The following is a 22,152-nucleotide window of genomic DNA, read 5'->3' as shown; positions in this document are numbered from 1 at the left end:
TAATAAAGGGAGTGTCCAAGAAGTGGACAGCCTCTTTAATACAGACTCCAAGATTTTGAGATGAAAATTCTGTTTGAGACATCATAGAATGATTGAATCATAGAATGGTAGAGTTGGAAGGGACCTCAAGGACCATCGGGTCCAACCCCCCTGCGAATGCAGGTTTTCATAAATCATCCCAGCTATATGTTTATCCAGTTTCCGCATGAAGATTTCCATTGATGGAGAGCTCACCACCTCCCGTGGTCACCTATCCCACTCCCTGACTGCCCTCACTGTCAGAAAGTTTTTCCTAATGTCTAATCTGAATCTCCTTCCTTTAAGTTTAGAAGTGTTTGAAGACTTTGAGTTAGAAGACTCGTTCTTATTTACACTGAAGATGGATATTAATGGAGTTGACTGTATGATTAGGGTTTTTGTTCTGATGCAGAATACTTTTTAGGCAATAAGATGCGTTCCTAAAGGTATTGTATAATAAACTTTCTAGGAACCTTCCCTGTGCTTCACTGTTGCTGGCAGACTCATCATTGTACTTCTCTCAAGCCCTTTGTTGAACAAAATGCCCTCTATTACAGCCATATCTTCCCTTCCCCAGTTACTATGCTCCAATGTTTTTGGTCATTGTTAATTCACTTGGCCTTGTCTTCCATGTTGAATGTTTGGTTTTAATTATTCAATTAAGGCCATTTATGGCCAGACTTCTCCAAACAGTAGATCACTGTAGCTTAATTCCATTGGTTGCTGTCATTTCTAAGTTGATGGCACTGCTGGACATCTTACAGTTTTCAAAGATAATGTATCAATCACATTCTGTATTACTTCACCAAACACTGAATCACTGTCTAAATGTTTCACAATTTCATAGTTTTACTAAACTACATTGATATGACTTCAAAAATCCTTGATATACCAGTCTTTAATATCTTTGTCACTGAAAGACCTTGTGGAAGTAGTATAACTACCTTGGGTCTTGCTGCTGTGCCCAGTTTTGCCCTAATGTTTGACTTGTGACATGAAATGCTTCCATAGCAGTAGTAGAGTTTGACAGTTCCTCACTCAGTTTTAACCTTCTACACTACTGTATTGGCTTCAATTAAAGACTGTGCTTGAATCTACTTATGGAAAGGATGGACCTTAGCAACTTGGTGTAATTGGTAACCCATAAAGTTAACCATTATTTCACAAAACTACTGACCTAGTAAAAATTTTCCTAAAAGAATTGATGCTGTTTATAGCCAAAGACTCACACTGGTCACCTTGATTATTAATATGATTTCCATTTCTCTTTTTTTCATTCACTTTGCAGTTTTTTTAATTGGTAAAAATAAACTATAAACACGAGAAATGAGAGATAAAATTCAAAAAACTCTAGTCCATTGGACATATCAGTAATCTGTGTCCACTACATGGAAAAATTGCAACTCTTCTTACCCCCCAGCTCTTCTCTTGATTATATGCGTCCATGCCACATTGACATTGTGCCAGCCCAAATAATCAAAAGAAGAGTCTGGAATGTCGGGAGGTGAAGAGATAATTGGGCATCTCATCTAGAAGACACAACTTAATTGGCCAATGTTAAATATCTTGCTTCCTACTATACGACTGATTTGCCAATCTCTTCTTTGATTGTCTAGGTAAAATTTATCTGATTTGTATATCAATATTTTTCTTTTTACCTAATAATGTAATTTTGGTAACCTGGTGACCTCGGACCTCTTCCAGATCATGCCTCTGTCTGCGTCCTGAACCTTATACGTTATCTCCCATCTTCTGACCTTGGACATCTTCCTGACCACGTCTCTGTCTGCTCCCTGAGCCTTATATGTTACCTCCCGGCTTATGATCCCAACTTGCCTGACTACCCTTCTATTCATACTGCTCGTAGTGTCTAGCATCACAATCCCATGCACCTTTGAGATGGACCACACGTTCTTCTCTGATAAGCAGCTCACAGTAAATATACAATGTACAAAAGTTGTGGGGTGGGTTTAGCTTTATGCGCTCTGCAACATTAAACATCTAAAAAGTAGGATTTTTTTCACAACAGGTGCATCTAGTAAATTAAGTGATACATGTCTGGAATCAGAGTCTCTCTCCTCATTATGCTACTTATAGATGAGGTTGCAAAAATCTATTGACAAATTCCCTCTAAAGCATGTTTTAGTTGAAGGATCTCTTTCAGCATGTATTAAATTCTTAAACATTATGGGCATTGATTTTAAAATTGAATGTTCTTTTAAAAATGTTGGGCACTGTTCTCAATGTAGAAATATATTACCCAGCCATGGTGAGTAAACTATTATGCAGTTTTTTTCTGGACTATTCCTCTAGTTAAGCTAAGAGAACCATAATCCATCACAAATCTAGGAAATTCGTAGGAATTCACAGAATAGAACCATGTTTCCAACATTTCTGCTAATAGAAAGACATGATTAAATAGACTGAATTCTGATGATTCAGCAAATGGGTCTAACAATGACAGTAGATGAGATGAAGCTGAGAAGTTAAAATTGAACAATAAAGAATAAGACCCAAGGGCAAAAGTTCAGGTTGGCAGATGCTTGACATGATGAAATGGGGAATGTGACAAAAACGCCTATAAGAAAAAGTGTAGACGACCATGATATTTTTTGTAAAACGCAATTCACAATGTTAGGTATCAAGTGCATGTTGTTAATATTCCCTCTGTTTTTCCTAATTATGTCTCCCCGTAGTATTTTCATTAAAATATATCCTAAAGGGTAGTGTAAACATATAAAAATGACTGACTCAGTCCATTTAAAATTTCAATTTGGCATCATTAAATTAAACTTTGAGTTTCCATATAATTGTACAAAACTTATCATTTTTTATAAAACACTGCCCCTAGTGGCCACATAGTAAAAAAACTTATATTTTCTACAAGCCCCCATAGAGTTTAATATCTATTACGCACACACACTGGATCCAATTAAATAAAAAGCCAATTAAAAATCTATTAAATTTTATATTTACCCCCTACAATGTTGTGGAGAAGTCTGCAGCTGTCCTAGAATCAACGCACAACTTGTTTACATAGGCTGTAAATGATCCATGATTATAATGTGCCCAAGTGGCTGCACAATACGCCTTTATTAGACAATGAGATGTCATGAGATCTCAAGTGTAAAGGATTATAACTTGATGTGGTTCACATGTAAATTTGGATGAAAAACATTGCTAGTCTTTCTCATATCATCCAAAGAGTCTAAAGACATGAACTCATGGTTCTTTGAGGGCTTTTTTGTGACTATCATCTCATAGAGTGGACAATAGCAATGCAAAAAGTAATAAAATAGTAGATATACCCATTGAGTCACTATTGGATTTAACTTAAGGAAAGATAAAGTTGGTGAAAATATAGGAGTGTAATCCTCTATTTATAGAAGTGAAGATACCATATTTTTGGATTATAAGACTCACTTTTTCTCCCAAAAAATTGGTGAGGAAAATGAGGGGTGCGTCTTGAAATCTAAATGCTACTTACTGAGAGATGGTAGAGAAAGGTTGCTGGAGGCAGGTGCTGTGCTCGGACATGTGTGGCGGTGGGCTTTGCTGGGTCTTGTGTAGCAACAGACTATGCTGGGGCCAGTGTGGAGGCTGTCTGTGCTGATGCTGGTGCACAGGGCTGTGCTGGGGCTGGTGCGGTGGTGGACTGTGCTGGGGATGGTGCAGCGATGGGCTGTACTGGGGCCAATGCAGCAGCGGGCTGTGAGATAGGGGCATCCTGAAAATGTCGACAATGCGAGGTTCAAATAATGGCATCCAGAGGTGGCGCGTGCGCAGATGGAGCTGTTGGATCAAGATCTCTGCCCATTGATCTCCGAGCAGTGGACTTAAGGAAAATGGGACACAGAAGTGGCACATGCGCAGAGGAGATCTCGGCTTGTCATTGAGCCGATAGCTTAATCTGTGCATGTGCTGACTCCGGGCACCATTTCTTTGAAGTCCGAAAGTCCAACAGTTTCTGGAAGTTGCCTATCTTACAGCACCTGGGACACCCGTCACCTGCACCGCCAGCAGCATTAACCTGCTCCACAACTGCCCGTGCCTCATGTGACTCCGCTCCACCACCCTTGGTAATAGACCACCAGATTGTAAGATGGACACCATTTTTTGTTTTTACTTTTTTTTCTCTAAAATTGGGGGCATCTTATAATCCGGTGCCTCTTATCAAACGCAAAATACTGTAGCTCATAAATCCCCAAAAGTAAACTTGCCAGTAGGATTTTCTAACCCAATATTATGTCATCTACAGTCATTGTAATAGAATTAATGCATAACTGTTGTAGAAAATCTCTTTTCTTTTTTTTAATAAAGCCCCTTGCTGGATATTTAGCTAATAAGCCACAAGTGCAGCAATGCTCTTAGTGTTCTTCTGCCTCTGTTCCTCTTTTTCCACCTGTTATAGTTCTCTTGTCACTAACTGGCAAGTCACTCTTGTTGGAGTCCCTTGCTTCCCTCACCAGTGACGTCTCACATGGGCTATCACTCCTTCAAAGAGAGCATGCACAAAAAGGTCCAGGTGACATTTCTAGAACCGGAAAATCGGTCTACACATACACCATCCCAGGGAATGACAGCATGTTTGCAGAATCTAAGTCAAGGGAGGAAGGTCATTCAGACAAGACTAACCTGACAGTCCATGACTGGAAGCCGGCAGCAGGCAAATAAGAGACATGGCTGAGATGACATTGGATTGGGTTAGAAAAACCTGCTGACAAGTTCCGCTAAGGAAGGCCATGTGCACACAGTGAGTGTTTGGTGAGCTTTTACCTCTGTATTTGCAAGCCAAAACCAGGAGTGACTAAAAAATGCCGAAGTGGTGATGTGTTTCTATCATACTTTTCCTTTGATTGTTCCACTCCTAAGTCTTGCTTACAAATACTGAGGTAAAAAAACAAACCAAATACTCAATATGTACAATGAAAAAATAGGTGCAGACATGCACCACTTGTTTCCCAGCCATCTGCAGCCTCGGACCAGGTCCGATGCTGCAGAAGGCTAGGGAATAAATGTGCATTTTTGACTGTTGTTGGAGCTTCAGCGGTGCTTCCTGGCGTGAATAAGCAGATCTAAAGGTGAGCCAATAAAAAGAGGGAAAAAAAGCTGCACCCACCGTAAAATAACAATCAGACTTTATTGAAAATGGTACATAAAAATCATGGCGGTTTGAGGCAAGGCGCTGGAACCCAAAAGGACAACAACCATTTTGTGAAAATGCAAGGACCCTTAGATGCACATTTGTGCAAAATGGCCATCGTCCTTTTGGGTTCCAGAGCCTGGCATGGGACCTCTATGATTTTTATGCACTGTTTTTAATAAAGTCTGGATGTTATTTTATGGTGGTGGGTGCAGCTTTTTTCCTCTTTTTACTGAAATACTCAACATGTTCACGTGGCCTAATGCTGTCTAATACTGTGATTATTCAAACTGGAAAGCTGTTATGGGCCAGTGCAACCTGTTTCAGATACAAATTGTAATATAGACACAAACTAATGTCTACTTTAAAGGGGTGGTCAAAAGTAAATTTTATTTTAAATCCCTATTTATTTGAAGCTATAATCTAAGCTATTTCCTAATATACTTGTATTAAAAATTCTCTACTATTCCCTAACTAAACTATCTAACAGCTATTATACATTTTTTTCTATTTCTTGTCTGTTGACAATTTGTTTTAGAATCCAGGTGTGTGCTGGGATACTCAAAAGAAGTGTTATCAGGGGCAGAGTCTGTGGCAGTGAGCGCAGCCTTTGTCTTCTCCCTAAAACGAAGCATCATCATGACTGTCCTGGTCTGTCCCTATTTGTTCCTCCCTGCTCTTTTACTGCTCTGTCCTTCCCGGAGCTGTACACTGTGCAATGTGCACAGTGTCCACTCTGTTGGCAACTCAAATTAGTAATATTCTGCCGGTAACAAAATGGTGTCTATACCCAGCATGCAGGAGACCGGCTTACCTTGCTTGTTTGGCTATAGGTTTCAATCCACTGGAGTCTCCTATGCCGCACTTCATATGGACTTCCTACTGGGCAAATGCACAATCAGAGACATCGTCAGCTGAACGTGTATGGAGATACATCGATGATGCCCGAGGCAACTAACAAGATAGCCAGTAATTTTCAGAAAAAAAGCCAGTTTTTCAATTGCCCTGGAGCCCTTGATGGGAAGCACATTCATGTTTCCAAGCTACCAAACTCAGGGTCCCAATATTTCAATTACAAATAGTACTTTCCAGTAGTGCTGCTGGCATTGATTGACAGCTCATAAAAGTTTGTATTTGTTGATATTGAGGCCTATGGAAGAACTGGAGATTCACAAATCTTTAATTCTTCTATAATGGCTTGGCGGCCTCAAAATATTGACTCACGGGTACTACCTCTTTCTCGGGCAAAAGCAGTCCCGTATGTAGTGGTGGTGGGGGGGGTGAGACTTTTAGACGCTAATGTAATATGGCCCTATCCACAGCAAATATTGAGCCATCATTAGGATATTTGTACCTATTGCTTATCACAAGCAAGGAGAGCAGTTGAATGTACATTTAACATTATGTGTGCCAAATGGAGGGTCATGATTTCTGCCCTACAATTGCATGAGTGGAATGTAAGTAGGGTGATAAAGGCATGTCTGACCCTCCATACCTTAACTCACACACAGGAATGTCAAGGAAATGTGGGACACCATGGAGACAAGCATACACCTGATGCCACTACACATTGCCAACATTCAGGATTTAAAGTTCGGAACATGCAGTTCAACTATTTTGTTACACCACAGGGATCTATCTCCAGGCAAGATTCTGTTGTTGCTTTGCCCTAATTTGTCTTTAGTCTCATCATTTACTGAAAAACAATGATATGACAATAACATATTAAAACACATGCCTGATAATCTTTGGGACACTTAATTTGGTTAAGTTGTTTTAAAACTTAGCTGTTTGGATAAAAAGAACATTTATGAAAAATACTGTATCCTGGAAAAACATGTATCAACCATGTGTTGAAGTCCAACATTAATTAAATGTTGTGACTAGGGAGGGGCAAAACCGAACTGTAAAGTTACAATGTTGCAGTTCGGGTCCAGGGGCTGTAAAAAAAGCACATTATTTAAAAACATTATGATTATGCTTACCAGTCCCGCGACGTGTCCTGCAGACCTGCTATCTCCCAGCAGCTTCTGCTTCTAGATCCGAACATTAACTTCCGGTGGTATTGTAGCACTCCACGGGGCAGGCGGTTAACCTACTTTACACCGGGCCATTTCGGGTTGGGTCACGGATTGTCACGGGTGGCCTTGCCCGGTTCCGTTGCCTCGAGGCGTACAGTAAATGGTGGGGGAAGTGGGGTAATAGGGAGAGTTTGTCGTGACACCACCTGTGGTATGCGGCCAGGGAATAATCGCTGCTGCAGGGTATCTCTCCAGGGCAGGTGTTAAGGCAGCCGGAATGGTACTGCTCCCCACAGACAGAGCGGGCCCCCCAGATGGATGATGAGGAAAGATAATGGCCGTTGGCGCCTAAGTGCTGGACGGCGTCACTGTTAAGGATGAGCCAACACAGTTTCTGTGGGTTGAAGGTGTAGTTTACTCACAACTTCAGGTGCAAGGCTGGTCACTGCCATGATGGACCCAGGTTGATCCCAAATCCGGTCAGGGGTCACCACCAGCATTGTGAAAGGAGAAGGAGAGAGAGAGTGTCCTATCTCTAGGCTGCCCCCCTCAGCAGTTAGGTACCCCGGCTGAGCTCCCGCTCAAAGCCACAGGGCCCAGTAAAATCCAAGTTTCCAGAGAGGTCTTGCCAGAACTATGGTCCCGACTTAACTGACTTTGAGTGTGTTGTGCTTTCCTCTACCCCGGTTCGAACCTGCCTACCAGGTGGCTGGCTTCAGTGACTGGGGAGTGCCATGAATATTAGGGCCACCCCCCTGCCTACCTTGTGCCATCCCACCCTGTGTGAAGGCTCCTAAGCTGTATGTAGTATGTGAATGTGGAACACCGGTGATTAACTCCCTCTTTACCTGAGATAGATAACACACCTTAACTGAGGTGCAGTACCCTGTGTCGACCTGAACCTCAGGGGTGCCACGGTATTTACTGCACTCCTCATCACTCGGCAGTCTTCAGATTTTTTCGGCTGTGTTCGCAGTGACATCAGGATTCATCCGTGTCCATGGCTTAGTCATGGACTCGACTGAACTTTGACTATCACTGTCAGTCTGCTTCTCATTCTGTATAAATGCTTGTCTGTACAGAGCAATGAAGCAGAGCTGACATTGCTCTCCCTGTGTACTATGTCGGACTAAGGATTTTTTTTATAATTAAGATGGAGTCTGTAATCTTTTTTTTGTTTTATTTCTAATAATTTTTTTATGTGTTGCGTTTTTTGTTTTTTTTACTGTTTAATAGAAATTCATGGTGGGCATGTCAAATTTGGCGTGACACCATGAATTTTGGGCTTAGTACCAGTTGAGAATACAAAGCTGGTATTAACCCCTTTATTACACAGCATGCCACCGCCATCAGGGCTGTTGGATGAGCCGGGTAAAGCACCTGTTCTTATCACTTACATATGCTCAAAACTTAAGACCACGTGAACATTTTGGGAGATTGATGAGTTTTTACCTTAATCTTTGTCAACCAAAATCTGGAGTGTAAACCAGGAGGTAAACAATATGTAGAAGCGGTGCACATTTGTATTATTCTTTTTCGTGGATGTTGCACTCCTGTTTTTGGCTTACTTGTACTGAAGTAAAAAATTCACCAAATACTGAACATATGAACGTGGCCTTAAAGACCTGTAGCTAAAGGGTGAAACAAGAACAGTGCAGGTTAAATAGTCAAACGAGCATGAGAAATGATTAAGTGATTTTTTTTTTCTATGTAGGGTTAAGAATAGTGATGAGCAAACCTGTGAATATTCTAGTTCGCCAAACCTGCACGGGAAAACAATATAGGGATCAGTGAGTGAACTTGACACCAAACTTAACCTCGAACAACGAACCCCAAACAAGTCAATGGGGATGAGATGTTTGGGGCTGTAAAATGACTGTGAAATGGCCGTAGTAAATGTTATGGGGTTGTGGTGGAAGCTAAATGTTAGGAATTAGGAAGCGCAGTATAGCTTACATATCATGTTCCCTGGTGTTTCCCAGAGGATCACTCTGCAGTCATACTATCTTTTGTGTCCGTTAATTAAGGTTCATGATTATTCATGAATATTCACTGCTTCCCTCGCCCACCCTCTTTGCCAGTGTCTCTCATTGGTTGCAGACTGCTACACACGCCCCCACTCTGTGTCTGAATCTGTAATTTGTTGTAGTCAGTTTAGTTATATGGTAGTGTAAAAATAACTAAACAAATAATAAAAAAAGATTTAGTCTCCCCTCTTATTTGGATAGCCTGCGCGGGTAAAGCAACAGCAGTAGGCTGCAGCCCCCAACTGTGAGCTTTACTGTGGCTGAATACCAAAATATATAGTCACTGGGGTCCTTTCTCTTTTGTAGAGTGTAAGCTCTTATTGTCAGCAACGTCTTCTCTTCTCTTTGTCTATATTGCTAGAGTACAAGCTCTTTATGGTCAGCGGGGTCTTATCTCTCTCTCTTCTGTAGAGTGTAAGCTCTTATGGTCAGCGGGATTCTCTCTCCTCTCCCCACATACATTTTGTTAGCAATTTCAAGCATTCTAATATTGATATTCGTGCAAATTTATTCACCACAATCTACATTTTTGGCGAAAATTTGGCAAGGTCAGCGACTTTAAATTTCAAATTATCCGCTCATCTCAAACGCAGACCATCGATCTTGTGTTAAAATGTTTAAGTAAACTACCACATTGATTTACTTTGTTTAGTGAGCTGTCTGTATCTTACCCATGTTGCATATGGACAGTACACAGATGTTCAGATACACGGTAATAAACATCTGTGTGCTGGCCACGGGAATCCAGCCATAGGTTGTGTTAGGACCTGAAATCTTTTAGTATTTCCTTGTATATATTTTATGATAACTAGGTTATGCATAATCTTGTAGAGTTTTGGGTTATTAGCCATTTTTGGTTGTATGAGAACCAGTTGAACCATCGTTTCCTGTATATAATTGGCCATTTTCACTTATACTTGGATTAATATTGCATCTGTGAAGCAATGTATAATTGATCAGTTTGAGCTTTTTTTTTTACATATGTTAATGGCAAAAAAAATCTAATTTTAACCAGCAAGTACCAATCTTTATGTCACGTGGCCAGTGACTGTGTTATGCTGTTGTAATATGAAGTCTATAAATGAGAAGCTTTTGAAAAGATAAATAGAACGTTTGATTATGTCATTTTTGTCCATAAAGAAGAAACAGTAGAGTTGTGGATTCAACTTGAATTTGTGGGGCCTAATGCATAATCTGTCCCTATAATCAGGGCCCTAGATGCCCTGTGCCAAGTATAATTTTACTGTTTTCTTAAGTGACAGATACTTTTTACTTCCGTAAACTTCTAGGCCAATGTGTCACTGCTAAATATCACCCCCTTTAGATATTCCCCTACAAAACAGGGCTCCAAACAGAAAGGTTACACTGACATGCTGATGTCTTTCTGTTCTTTGGTGAGAGTAGTATCTTGTAATCAATGATTCCTGTTTCGCTGCTTGTATCATTGATTGTTGCTGATGCAGCTTAGTGAACTGAACTCTTGCATGTCTAAGTAAATAAAGTGACAAACAGCCGCAATGTTTCTAAACTCCTTAATTTCTTATAGACAGTTTGTAGAAAAATAATGTATAGTATTCTATATATTGAGTACCTCGCGTGACTCTCATTATGCTTTGGGGTCAAGCATAATCAAGTTATTTCCACTTTGGAACCGAGCACCTAACAGTGCTCTGCTGGCTCTGCTTCTCCAGACCTGAGGAGTGTGTGCTGGGGAAACCCGCACGGAAGTAACCCCGGTCAGGTAGGAGGAAGGAGCATCACGCAGGAACCGCAGCATACGGAGCCTCTATGCCCGACACATACTTCAGGTAACCTTCATTTGGACCTATTAATGAGCCGGTGTCCTGCTGCACTCCCGCTGGTTATTCATACTAGAAACGCGGACAATTTAAACTTTTCGAAGGGCTCCTGGACTGTGTGGAACCTACGGGTTTATTATTATGCCCTTCTCTAAGGATTTCTGCCTGTGGACTGGCTATTGTCTTTGCGGATTTTTTATCCCCATATTATTGTGATACTTTGGATTGGTACTAAGTTAGTACACTCTCATTGAGCAATTGTTCCTCAGCCTAATTTCTTTTAGCACGACTGTGTCTGCAGCCGGCCGGGGCATTTTGACACTTACTTGCGGCTGTTTACTTTGTGCTACCTTTTAAATTATATTAGTTTATTATTTTTATTTTCACATTGTGTATTTTATGTGCAAGCTTGTATTTAATTTTTTATATGTGATATTCTTACCTCTAGAACAAGGATAATAATAAAATTTAACCTAGAACCCTTTTTCAGCGCTGCTTTATTAGATTTTATTTAAAATCTTCTAATTAACCTCTAATATGTAGAACAATATAAAAAACTTATTCTCACCTCACTGCTCATCTCTCAGCTGCCCCTGCTGCTTATCACCCCAAATCATAGAATAATAGAGCTTGAAGGGACCTCAAGGGCCATCGAGTTCAACCCCCTGCGAGTGCAGGTTTTCCTAAATCATCCCAGCTATATGTTTATCCAGTTTCCACTTGAAGATTTCAATTGATGGAGAGCTCACCACCTCGCATGGTCGCCTGTTCCACTCTCTGACTGCACTCACTGTCAGAAGGTTTTTCCTAATGTCTTATCTGAATCTCCTTCCTTTTAGTCTCATCCTATTGCTTCTTGTTCTTCCTTGTGCTAATGAGAAAAGGGTAGATCCCACTGTACTGTGACTACCTTTCAGATATTTGTAGACCGCTATTAAGTTTCCTCTCAGCCTGCTCTTTTGCAAACAAAAATACTAAAGTTCTTTTAGCCAGTCTTCATATGACATGGTTTGTAGACCATCTACCATCTTGGTTGCTCTTCTCTGGACTTGCTCCAATATATCGATGTCTTTCTTGAAATGAAGCGCCCAGATCTGTACAGTATTCCAGGTGGGGTCTGACCAAGGCAGAGTATAGGGGAATAATTTCCTCTTTTGATCTAGATTCAATGCTTGTCTTGATACATCCCAGAAGTTTGTTGGCTTTTTTAGCTGCAGCTCCGCACTGTTGCCTCATGTTAAATCTGGGATTTACTATTATGCCCAAGTTCTTTTCCCCAGTGCTATCAACTAGTTATATTACTCCCATACTATAAATGGTGCCTCTTTTTAATGCAGTCAGCTTCTGAAACCACCAGCATCAACATGTCAGACGTGCCTTAATTTTTTAATGCTTCTAATGCTATCATAGGGTCTTACACGACCCCATAGTACAATACCCAACATTAGATTTGTGGAGAATATCTTTTCTTTCTCTGAATTGAATATCCCAGTAAGATCCAAACAGACTGATGAATTTTGCCTGATCCACTCATCTCTATAGGTGCATTATTAGTTAGGGTTTTTTTTACCTTTTTTTAACCTTTTGTCAGCTCCTTATGCTTTAGCAAAAAAGTTACCATCTGGCCACCATTTTTGAGAATTCATGGAGAGCGATTTAAAAAATATTCATATTCTGTGGAACAGAAATTTTTGAAAACTTGAGTTGAACTCAATTCCATCTTAAATAAATTCCAACTTGAATAACTTCTGTTCCCCTCTAGTCAATATAAATGTTCTTTAAGTGAATTTTTTGGTACATGTATATTAGCATTTCATTTTTCTCTAGCTTTGTTCACATCTGTGCTTTTGAATACCATTCTTCTGTTCTGACTTAAGTGTCTTTCAACCTAATTATAAAGAACAAGCTTTTTTTATTTTTGGACATAAAAATACATTCTGCAATTTATGCTTTTTTTCTCAATGAAAAAATGTAAAATGGAAAAAATGGGCAAATAGAAAGGAGGCAAACTAAAGCGTCCTCATCAAAACTTTTAAATTGCCCATTAAAATAAATAAGTGCTTTAATGAAACTGCTTTCTTCAGTCTTTCTGTTCCTTAGGCCTCTTTTACACTTCAGTGAAAAAAACACATTTTTCACTGACGTGTTAAAGGTACGTATGTCTCTCCCTGTACCGTGATTTTGGCACACGTGTGATCTCCATGTGCTATCTGTGATTATACATGGACAGCAGACACTTATACTCACCTGTCCACGCTGCTGCTCTCTGTAGTGCTGAGGTCTCCCACAATGCTGTGTCCAGTCACCGCTGTCTCCCTTCTGCAGCGACTTCTGGGTTGGCTGTGTGGTGCCTATGCATGAGCATAATTAGCCGGCTTGGAAGTAGGAGAAAGCAGCGGCTGAAGACAGCATCACTGGAGACGGGTGAGTTTAAAAAGATTTTTATTTTAAATGTACATGCTTTTTCTGATACGTGTTTCATGGATCACACCATTGTGTGGTCCATGGGATATCAGTGTTGCCAGAAAAGAACTGACTTGTCTCTATGCGTAGCACACGAACACTAATGCACACCGCACGGAAACACGTCAGTGAGAAATCAATGATGTGTGCACAGATCCATTGATTTTAATGGGTCTGCATTTGTCTGTGATTTTGGTACATATAGAAACTGTAACATACGTACCATGGATGTGTAAAGAAGGTCTAAGAAGGCCAAAACAGATGAAAAACCAAAATGTAGGTGTGAAAAAAAGAGCCTTAATCATATTTATTGTTTTGTTTATCTCTGGGGTGAGTTGTGGTGCCAAATAAACCTTTTCTCCACAGTATTAGTTTTAAAAATCACTATTATTATGTAATACATCAACAATCAAAAATTACATTGTAATGTGTTTGGGAATGAAAAAGGCGAGTATTTTCAGATTTCATGGAGCATCTATTAGAGTTGAGTAAATCCCAAAATTAAATTTGGGAAGCCTCACTAAATTAAGGATACGGAAGGGTTGGACTTGCATAAATTAAATGCTGAGCATTTCAATTCTGCAAAAAATAGGATTAAAGTACTATAAAGTTTTGTACTCTACTGTCCAAACTTGTCTTGCGGCTTCTCCATGCCACACTGGATAAATTCTTTTGTTGTATTGTTCTTCCCCAAATCTTCAACTTACTAAATCCCATGGGGTTACCAGGGGTGGGATACTTATCATTGACATGAGACGTGCCCCAGGTTGCTGCATCAGACCTAGCATCAGTAACATCCCTTATCAGACCAGGAGGAAGAAAAGATTGAGAAGAGAAGATCCAATAGGAGGTAAATGGAGAAGTGATCAAGAATCAGCAATGCAGAAATAGGCTTTGAAAAGACAGAGGAAAAAATGAGTAATAGTTTTTTGGGGTTTTGTAACTTTTTTTTGTACCTTAGGATTGTGATGCTAGTCACTACTTACGGATAGCATAGACGAAAGGGTAGTCAGGCAAGCCGGGGTCAGGAAACAGGAGGGCATGTCAGGACAAAAGCAGTAAGCAGAAACATAGTCAAGTCACAGGCCGGGGGTCATAATTCCAGGAGAGTACATATTAGACTCAGGGAGCAGACAGAGACATGGTCAGGTAACAGTCCTAGGTCAGAAGTCAAGAGATAATGACAAGAACAGGGAGCAGACAGAGAGGAGTCAAACAACGGTCCGGGGGGCAAGAAATTTAGATCAGAACAGAAGCACTAAACAAGCCAAGAGCACAACTGCAGAACCAGAGAGTATGACTGGCAAAGTTCTGAGAGAGCAATCCCCAGGAAGGTGAAACACCTGAGTAATCAGCACCTCCCAGAACATACCCATGTATGATTGTCAGCTAGTGCTCAAAGAAATACAGCAGAGCATCTCCGAATGCAAGATGCTCTGCACAAAGGAAACATCTCACTGCCGGCTCTGAAGTTCAGGGAGGCGCGGCAGAGCATCACCTGTGTGCAAGAAGCCCTGCACAGAGGAAGGTTCTAGCAAAATGTTGATCAGCTGGCCAACAGTTTGTTAGATTCATAGAAACTGATTCTCCAAAATTTGTTATCTTTAGAATCCAAAATTTTGAGGAAATTGGTAGTGTATGTGGTTAAGTTAGATTGGATTTGCTCAGTTAAAATTACTATATTTTTATGTAAAAATGTGTGTTTTTGTGTTCTTTGTGGCTAATTTTTTTAACATCTCAAAGAAAAACTTTAGGATCAGCTCACTTCTAGATTTGCTGTGGCCTGTTTTAGAGATCAGTGCATGAACAGTCAAAACTGCTGATGATGCTATGAGTAAGAGCCCTTGTTTGGCTTGAAACGCGTAAGACGCAATGATTTTAATTATCTGTACTATTGTACACCAATAAAATCAATAATATTTTTATCAAGTCCGTGAATTTCGTGGAATTCGGATATTATATCTTCAAGTGCTGGATGAAACATTTTTTTCTTGCTTAATTTTTTTAACATCTGCCTTGTGGATCATTACAAATGGCTGGATTTGATAAGTTTAATTTTTGAACTTTTCTTCAGGAAAAGTAGTAACTTAATTTTTTTCTTTATTAATTATTTGTAAAAAAAGGTTTAAAAATATTGAGTATTATAAATACAGAAACATTAGAAAGTTCTGCATAAAGCACTCCTTTAAAAATGACCTCATCTTCATCATCTGGGCCTCCAAAGTACTTTGCTAGTACTTGAAGCACTTGAGAAAAACAATTTATGTTCTCAGCTTATTTTTTTTTTTTTTAAAAATATAATCAAAACCTAATTACAAAAACCCCACTGACTAATGGGAATACAAAACTCATATCAATATGCTAAAGTATTGCAATAGTCAAAAGTTGTAATAGTTTCATTGGGTGACATAGAAAATTAACTGTGCTGAACTACAGAATATAACTCTGGCACCATAATATATTGATATCATAAAGCACAAAGCCACAGATGGAGATTATCTCCAGACCTTCCAATGCCATTCTGTATATAATCATAATCACAGAACTGTTGGGAAAATGTTTAATTATTCACAAGACTAAAAAAGCTTTTTTTTTTTTAAGCACTTGAAGCTTGAAATCTCGAGATTTTATTCTCACAATGTAATTTTATTTTTAAACAATGAAATTCAGCAAAGTTACATCTAATGTAAATCTATTTAACGGTAATGGGTTTGTGTCTCAAATCTCACAAATACCCACAAATGTAATTATATTTATATAATGACTACACTTTCGTTGGTAAGAAATGAGATAGCAGCAATGGCGATAAATTAAATTCTTTTCTATTAAATTATTTCTGATTTTTCCGCATGGTGTTTTATGGTATTGTTGCTATAACTTAATTATTTTGCTGGAGCATGGGGTGTTTCTGTAATATTGCCTTAAATAATTGTAGCATGTTTACCACTGGTGCTTGTAGACACTAGGAATGTAACCACTGCAAAAGTCTAAATTGTCCTCCACATGGGATAGCAAGTCCTTAAAAAAGGAAAAGCAGTAATAAATATGACAGGTTTTTTTTGCCGTATCTTTATCGCTTTACCTTTTTAGTGCTAACTCTTTGATAAAACTAGCTTTTAAATTAATGAAAAAATTTTAACCTCTTTTTTTTACAAAAGACCAATATGAGTCTTACTAGTTTCAATTAAAGGAGTTCTTAAATGATTATTTTTTTTTTATTACCCAGTTGGACTCAACTTTTGTTACTCAAAAACATGTTAATATTAAATTGAAATATTTTCAAATGCTCCTTTAGATGTTTCAGTTACATAGTTTTTAATGTTGCTATTGTGATTTTCTTGGAAAGTCCACCATTGATTAGTATTAGGGGTACTTTGCATGCTGCGACATCGCAAGCCGATGCTGCGATGCCAAGCGCAATAGACCCCGCCCCCGTCGCAGCTGCAATATCCTTGTGATAGCTGCCGTAGCGAACATTATCGCTACGGCAGCTTCACATGGACTCGCATGTCCTGGGACGTCGCTCTGGCCAGCGACCCGCCTCCTTATTAAGGGGGCGGGTCGTGCGGCATCACAGCAACGTCACACGGCAGGCGACCAATAGGAGCGGAGGGGCGGATATGAGCGGGATGTAAACATCCCGCCCACCTCCTTCCTTCCGCATATCCTACGGAAGCCGTGGTGACATCGGTAGGAGATGTTCCTCGCTCCTGCGACTTCACACACAGCGATGTGTGCTGCCGCAGTAGCGATGAACAACATCGGACCGTCGCGTCAGCGTAATTATGGATCACGCCGACGCTGCATCGATGATACGATTACGACGCTTTTGCGCTCGTTAATCATATCATCGAACCTTTACACACTACGATGTCGCATGCGATGCCGGAAGTACGTCATTTTCAATTTGACCCCACCGACATTGCACCTGCGATGTCGTAGTGTGCAAAGCCCACCTTAGTCGTCACTACAGATGAGCGAACCCAAACAGTAAAGTTTGGTGTTAAGGCCCCGTTACATGCAACGACATATCTAACAATATATCGCCACGGTCATGGATTCCGTGACGCACATCCGGCATCGTTAGCAACGTCGTTGCATGGGACACCAACGAGCGGCCGTTAACGATTGAAAATACTCACCAAATCGTCCATCGTTAACACGTCGTTCATTTTCAAAAAATCGTTGATTGTTGAGGATTCAGGTTGTTCATCGTTCCTGAGGCAGCACACATCGCTATGTGTGACACTTTGGGAACGACGAACTACAGCTTACCTGCGACCACCGGCAATGAGGAAAGAAGGAGGTGGGCGGGATGTTGCGGCCGCTCATCTCCGCCCCTCCACTTCTATTGGGTGGCTGCTTAGTGACGCCGTTGTGATGCCATACAAAACGCCCCCTTAGAAAGGAGGCGGTTCACCGGCCACAGCAACATCGCTAGGCAGGTAAGTCCGTGTGACGGCTCCTGAAGATATTGTACACCACAGGCAGCGATTTGCCCGTGACGCACAAACGACGGGGGCAGGTACGCTCGCTAGCGATATTGCTAGCGATAACGCTGCATGTAACGGGGCCTTTACAGTGCTGTGCAAATTAATTGGGACAAAGCATTTCTTAAGTAAAATCATAAGTTGGTTACCAGTCAGTGATTCAAACCAGTTTTAACTGCTTTGAACAGGTGTGAGTGTACAACCTTGAGTACTAAAATGGGGTTAGACTGGTTTTAGTCAGAAAATAACAGCTAGCTGCCCCATCAGCTTCAGTTGAGAGCTTTTTTCTATGACAAGTGGTTTAGTGTAGTTTTTCTCTCAGTGTGATTCGTGCCTGTGAAAATGGATGTTACTCCAAGGAAGAGGTCTAGAATTATTACCATTAATGAACATACAAGTCTGACTGTAAAAGATATTGCTTCCACTGTTGGTATTGGAAAATGTACCATTTCAAGAATAATTTGCACACACAATGAAACTGGATCGTTTTCTCCAAAGCAAAAAGGGAAATGTGGAAGAAAGAGGAAAACGACACCAAGAACTGATAAAACACTTATCAGAAATAATAAATTAATGCAAGAAAAACAAGTAAAGACCTCCAAAGATACTTGTTCGCTGCAGGTATTGATATTAGCGATTCGACTGTACGGCGCAGGCTTCTGGAAGTTGGTCGGAGGGCAACAAAGCCAGTAAAGAAACAACTGCTGACATCTCCAATGAAGGCAAAACGACTCACATGGGAAAAAAAATATAAATCTTGGACAACTAGCCAGTGGAAAAAGGTAATTTTCAGTGATGAAACCCATCTTTTTGTTCAAGGGTACAGAGCAATTGTTGTTAGAAGAAGCAAAAATGAACCATTGTGAGCTGATCAAATTCAACAAACTATAATACACCCTCAAAAACAGATATTTTGGGGCTTTTTTACAGCTGATGGTACAGGGAGCTTCTTTCCTGTTGATGATATGATTGATGAATTCATCCAAATACATAGACGTTTTAAAACGTTTTATAGTGCCATTCAAGCATAAATTTGAAGGGCCATTCTAACAAGATTTGGCTCCATGCCACAATTCCAAATGTGTGAAGAAATTCCTGGAAGAAAATAAAGTAAAAGTGCTGGACTGGCCTGGCAATTTACCAGACTTAAATCCTATAGAAAATTTGTGGAGCATTGTGAAGAGATGTCTTGGCAAAATGGACTGAACAACCAAAGAACGTATGATAAACAGCGCCATACAAGTGTGGTTCCATGATGAAGATTTGAAGAATTTATGCAGCAACTTGGTAGAATCATTGCCAAAACGCATTGGAAATATCATATCTGCTAAAGGAGGACATATTTCTTACTAAAATTGGTATGTAACAGTGCATTATAACATTTTATTATTAAATATTCAAAAATATGTGTTATTTTGCTTTGCCCCAATTAATTTGCACAGCACTGTATTACCAAACACAGACTTTACAAAATAATCAGTTCAGCGTTTGGGTTCATTATGGTTGCTTACTAGTGATGGGCGGAACCGCGCGGGTTATCTTGTACCCATGCACCGATCCCAGGCCTGGAGTTCTCAGGGATGTGGTAATTCTGGGCAGCAGCATGCTGCTATTTTTAGGCTGGGAAGGACATTTCTCATGGACCTCCTCAGCCTGAGAATACCATCCCCCAACTGTCAACTTTATCACGGCTGGGTATTAAAATTGGGGGGACCGCACTCCATTTTTTTAACTTCTTTATTTCAATATATATATATATTTTTTTTAAAAAAAAAGCTGTATGGGGTATCTCTTATGTTGAAACACAGCCAAGATAAGCATATGGCAGGGGGCTAAACCTGTTTCTGTACGCTTTATCTGGGCTAAGTATCATAATATAGGGGGACCCTAAGCCAATTTTTTAATGTATTTATTTATTTTTATACCAATATAGACATGCACACAATGTCTGTGATTGCAAGCTGTCAGATTCACTGTCTCACAGGGTGGGGGCATGGTCTGACTGCAACCAATCACAATTGCAGAGACTGCTGGTGGGGATGAGGGAAGCAGTGCATATGCTTAATGAGCAGCCACAGAAGTAGTGTTGCAGCAGCACAGAGACTGGTAAGAATAATACCCCTGCTCTAATCCCCCTTACCCTTCCTACCACCTGAAGCGCATGATTCGGGTCCCGATAGACTTATATGGGGATCGGTGTCTGGCCAGATATCCAGGATTGATTTAGGATCTGAACAGTTTTTTCTTTTTAAATCCAGTTGGAACTGACAATCCTGGATATCTGCGGGTTCACCCATTACTAATTCTAACCATTTGATTGAGCCTCTGTGTGCTCAGTAATGCTCGGTGCTCGGCCCAGTGCGAGCCACTCGCAGTGTCTAAATTGCTCCCACTGGTAGTAAAAACACCATTATCGGTTGTAGTGTGTACAAAAAAAATGAAAAAAACCTTGCCCTCCCTTGCCCAGAATTAATCACTTTATGGATGGCTGTATGTGGGTGGAGAGCCAAACTGCCCAATTAGTGTTTACCAATGAGGTTTGAGTCAAGTCTGGGTCCAGAACTTAACTTAACCTAAAATTAGGCTGAACTCAGTAAAACCGAACTTCTGCTCATCTCTAGTCATTACACATGTTTAGGCATCCAGCTATTCTGAGGTACGTGTACAATTATTATTCCATAAATCTGAAATACAAATGTTTGGATGTTAGTGCCGTTTTTTGCATTTTTCCAATCAGGGGATAAATACTATTTGTCAGTGCGCGTTTGGTCCATTCAAAAATAATTTCGGTAAAATGGTAGAAGAGGATGAGGGAAAGACAAATCTATTAAATGCTTTTTTCTTTACAAAATATATGTGTAATAAAATTGTTAGACAGATCACAAGATCAGGGATCCCATAAATTATCCATCAAATGTGACCTACTTAACTCTGTAAAAAGTATGGAGCTACCTCAAAAATACTAAAGTAAACTGTTACACTCCTGAGTTGTGCTGAAATTAATACTGTTGGAGACCATTAAGTCTACAACCCCAACTTAAAAAATGTTAGGCTAATGTTCATATTTAAAGAAAAGAAGAATGCAATGATTTGGAAATCTCTCATAGCTATATATTACTTACAAGACAACAGTGAACATAGATAAGCAAATGAAAGATATTTTTCAATTTCATTTGAAAAATTACCTAATTTTAAAAGTTGGAACCTGGGTATGACCATCAGTTAACTGAGTGATGTCACTGCTGCCAGCCGGGTCCCCCTTGTCAGTGTTTCCTGGAGCATGGAGAGATTGTACATTTTTCAGTCTCTCCACACTCAGATGTAGCAGACCCAGGACCATTGTGGGACGTCGTGTTGATTAGCGGGAACTTCCAAGGTCTTTTGGGGGTTAATAAAAAGGGGAAAAGTGGGTGATGTATTTTATTTTAAATAAAGGATTTTTCTCTGCATTTGTGTTTATTTCTTTTTACTTATAGGATTAGTTATGGGGGGGTCTCATAGACCCATACCCATCACTAATTCTGGGCTTGAAGACAGTAGTGTACTGTCATTAACTCATATTACCCCAATTGCCACAGCACCAGGGCAATCAGTAAGAGCCAGATAAAGCGTCGGGATTGTAGCATCTAAAGGATGCGACCATTCTGGGGCAGGTGTAGGCTTCAATTCTTAGCCTGAGGGGGTCCCAATAACCATAAGACTCCCCAGGTTGAAAATACCAGCCCCCAGCTGTTGGGCTTCATCATGTCTGGAGAGGGGAGCCAGCATGATCTAATAGTAGCATGCATCATATAAAAAGTGCAAATTCACAGATTTATTCCAACTGTACTATAATTCAAAATTAGAATTTTAGCAAATAATTGATCAATTTTTTGAGGCACGCCTGCCATATTACAGCAAATCTCAATAAAGGGGTCCTACTGTACATTATGTATTTCATGTGCCAAGTGGCCTCCTAGATAAATTAAAAGCAGACCCATATTGAGAGTAGAGATGAGCGATGTTCGAGGTTGCTAAAAGTTCGGCAGTGCGAGCTACGTTCGAGAACTGTTTGATCACCAAAAGTATGGCTTTTCACAGTAAGTATGTGCGCACGTTGTGTTTCTGCATGTGCCCTGCGTCCCCAGCACAATCCCTCTCTCTTTCCTACTCACCGATCACGGGCGCGTCGCTGCACGGCTGTCACAAATC

The sequence above is a fragment of the Anomaloglossus baeobatrachus genome, chromosome 1 (assembly GCF_048569485.1).
Source record: "Anomaloglossus baeobatrachus isolate aAnoBae1 chromosome 1, aAnoBae1.hap1, whole genome shotgun sequence".
NCBI classification, from domain to species: domain Eukaryota; kingdom Metazoa; phylum Chordata; class Amphibia; order Anura; family Aromobatidae; genus Anomaloglossus; species Anomaloglossus baeobatrachus.
Note: the sequence above shows the minus strand (reverse complement) of the source record.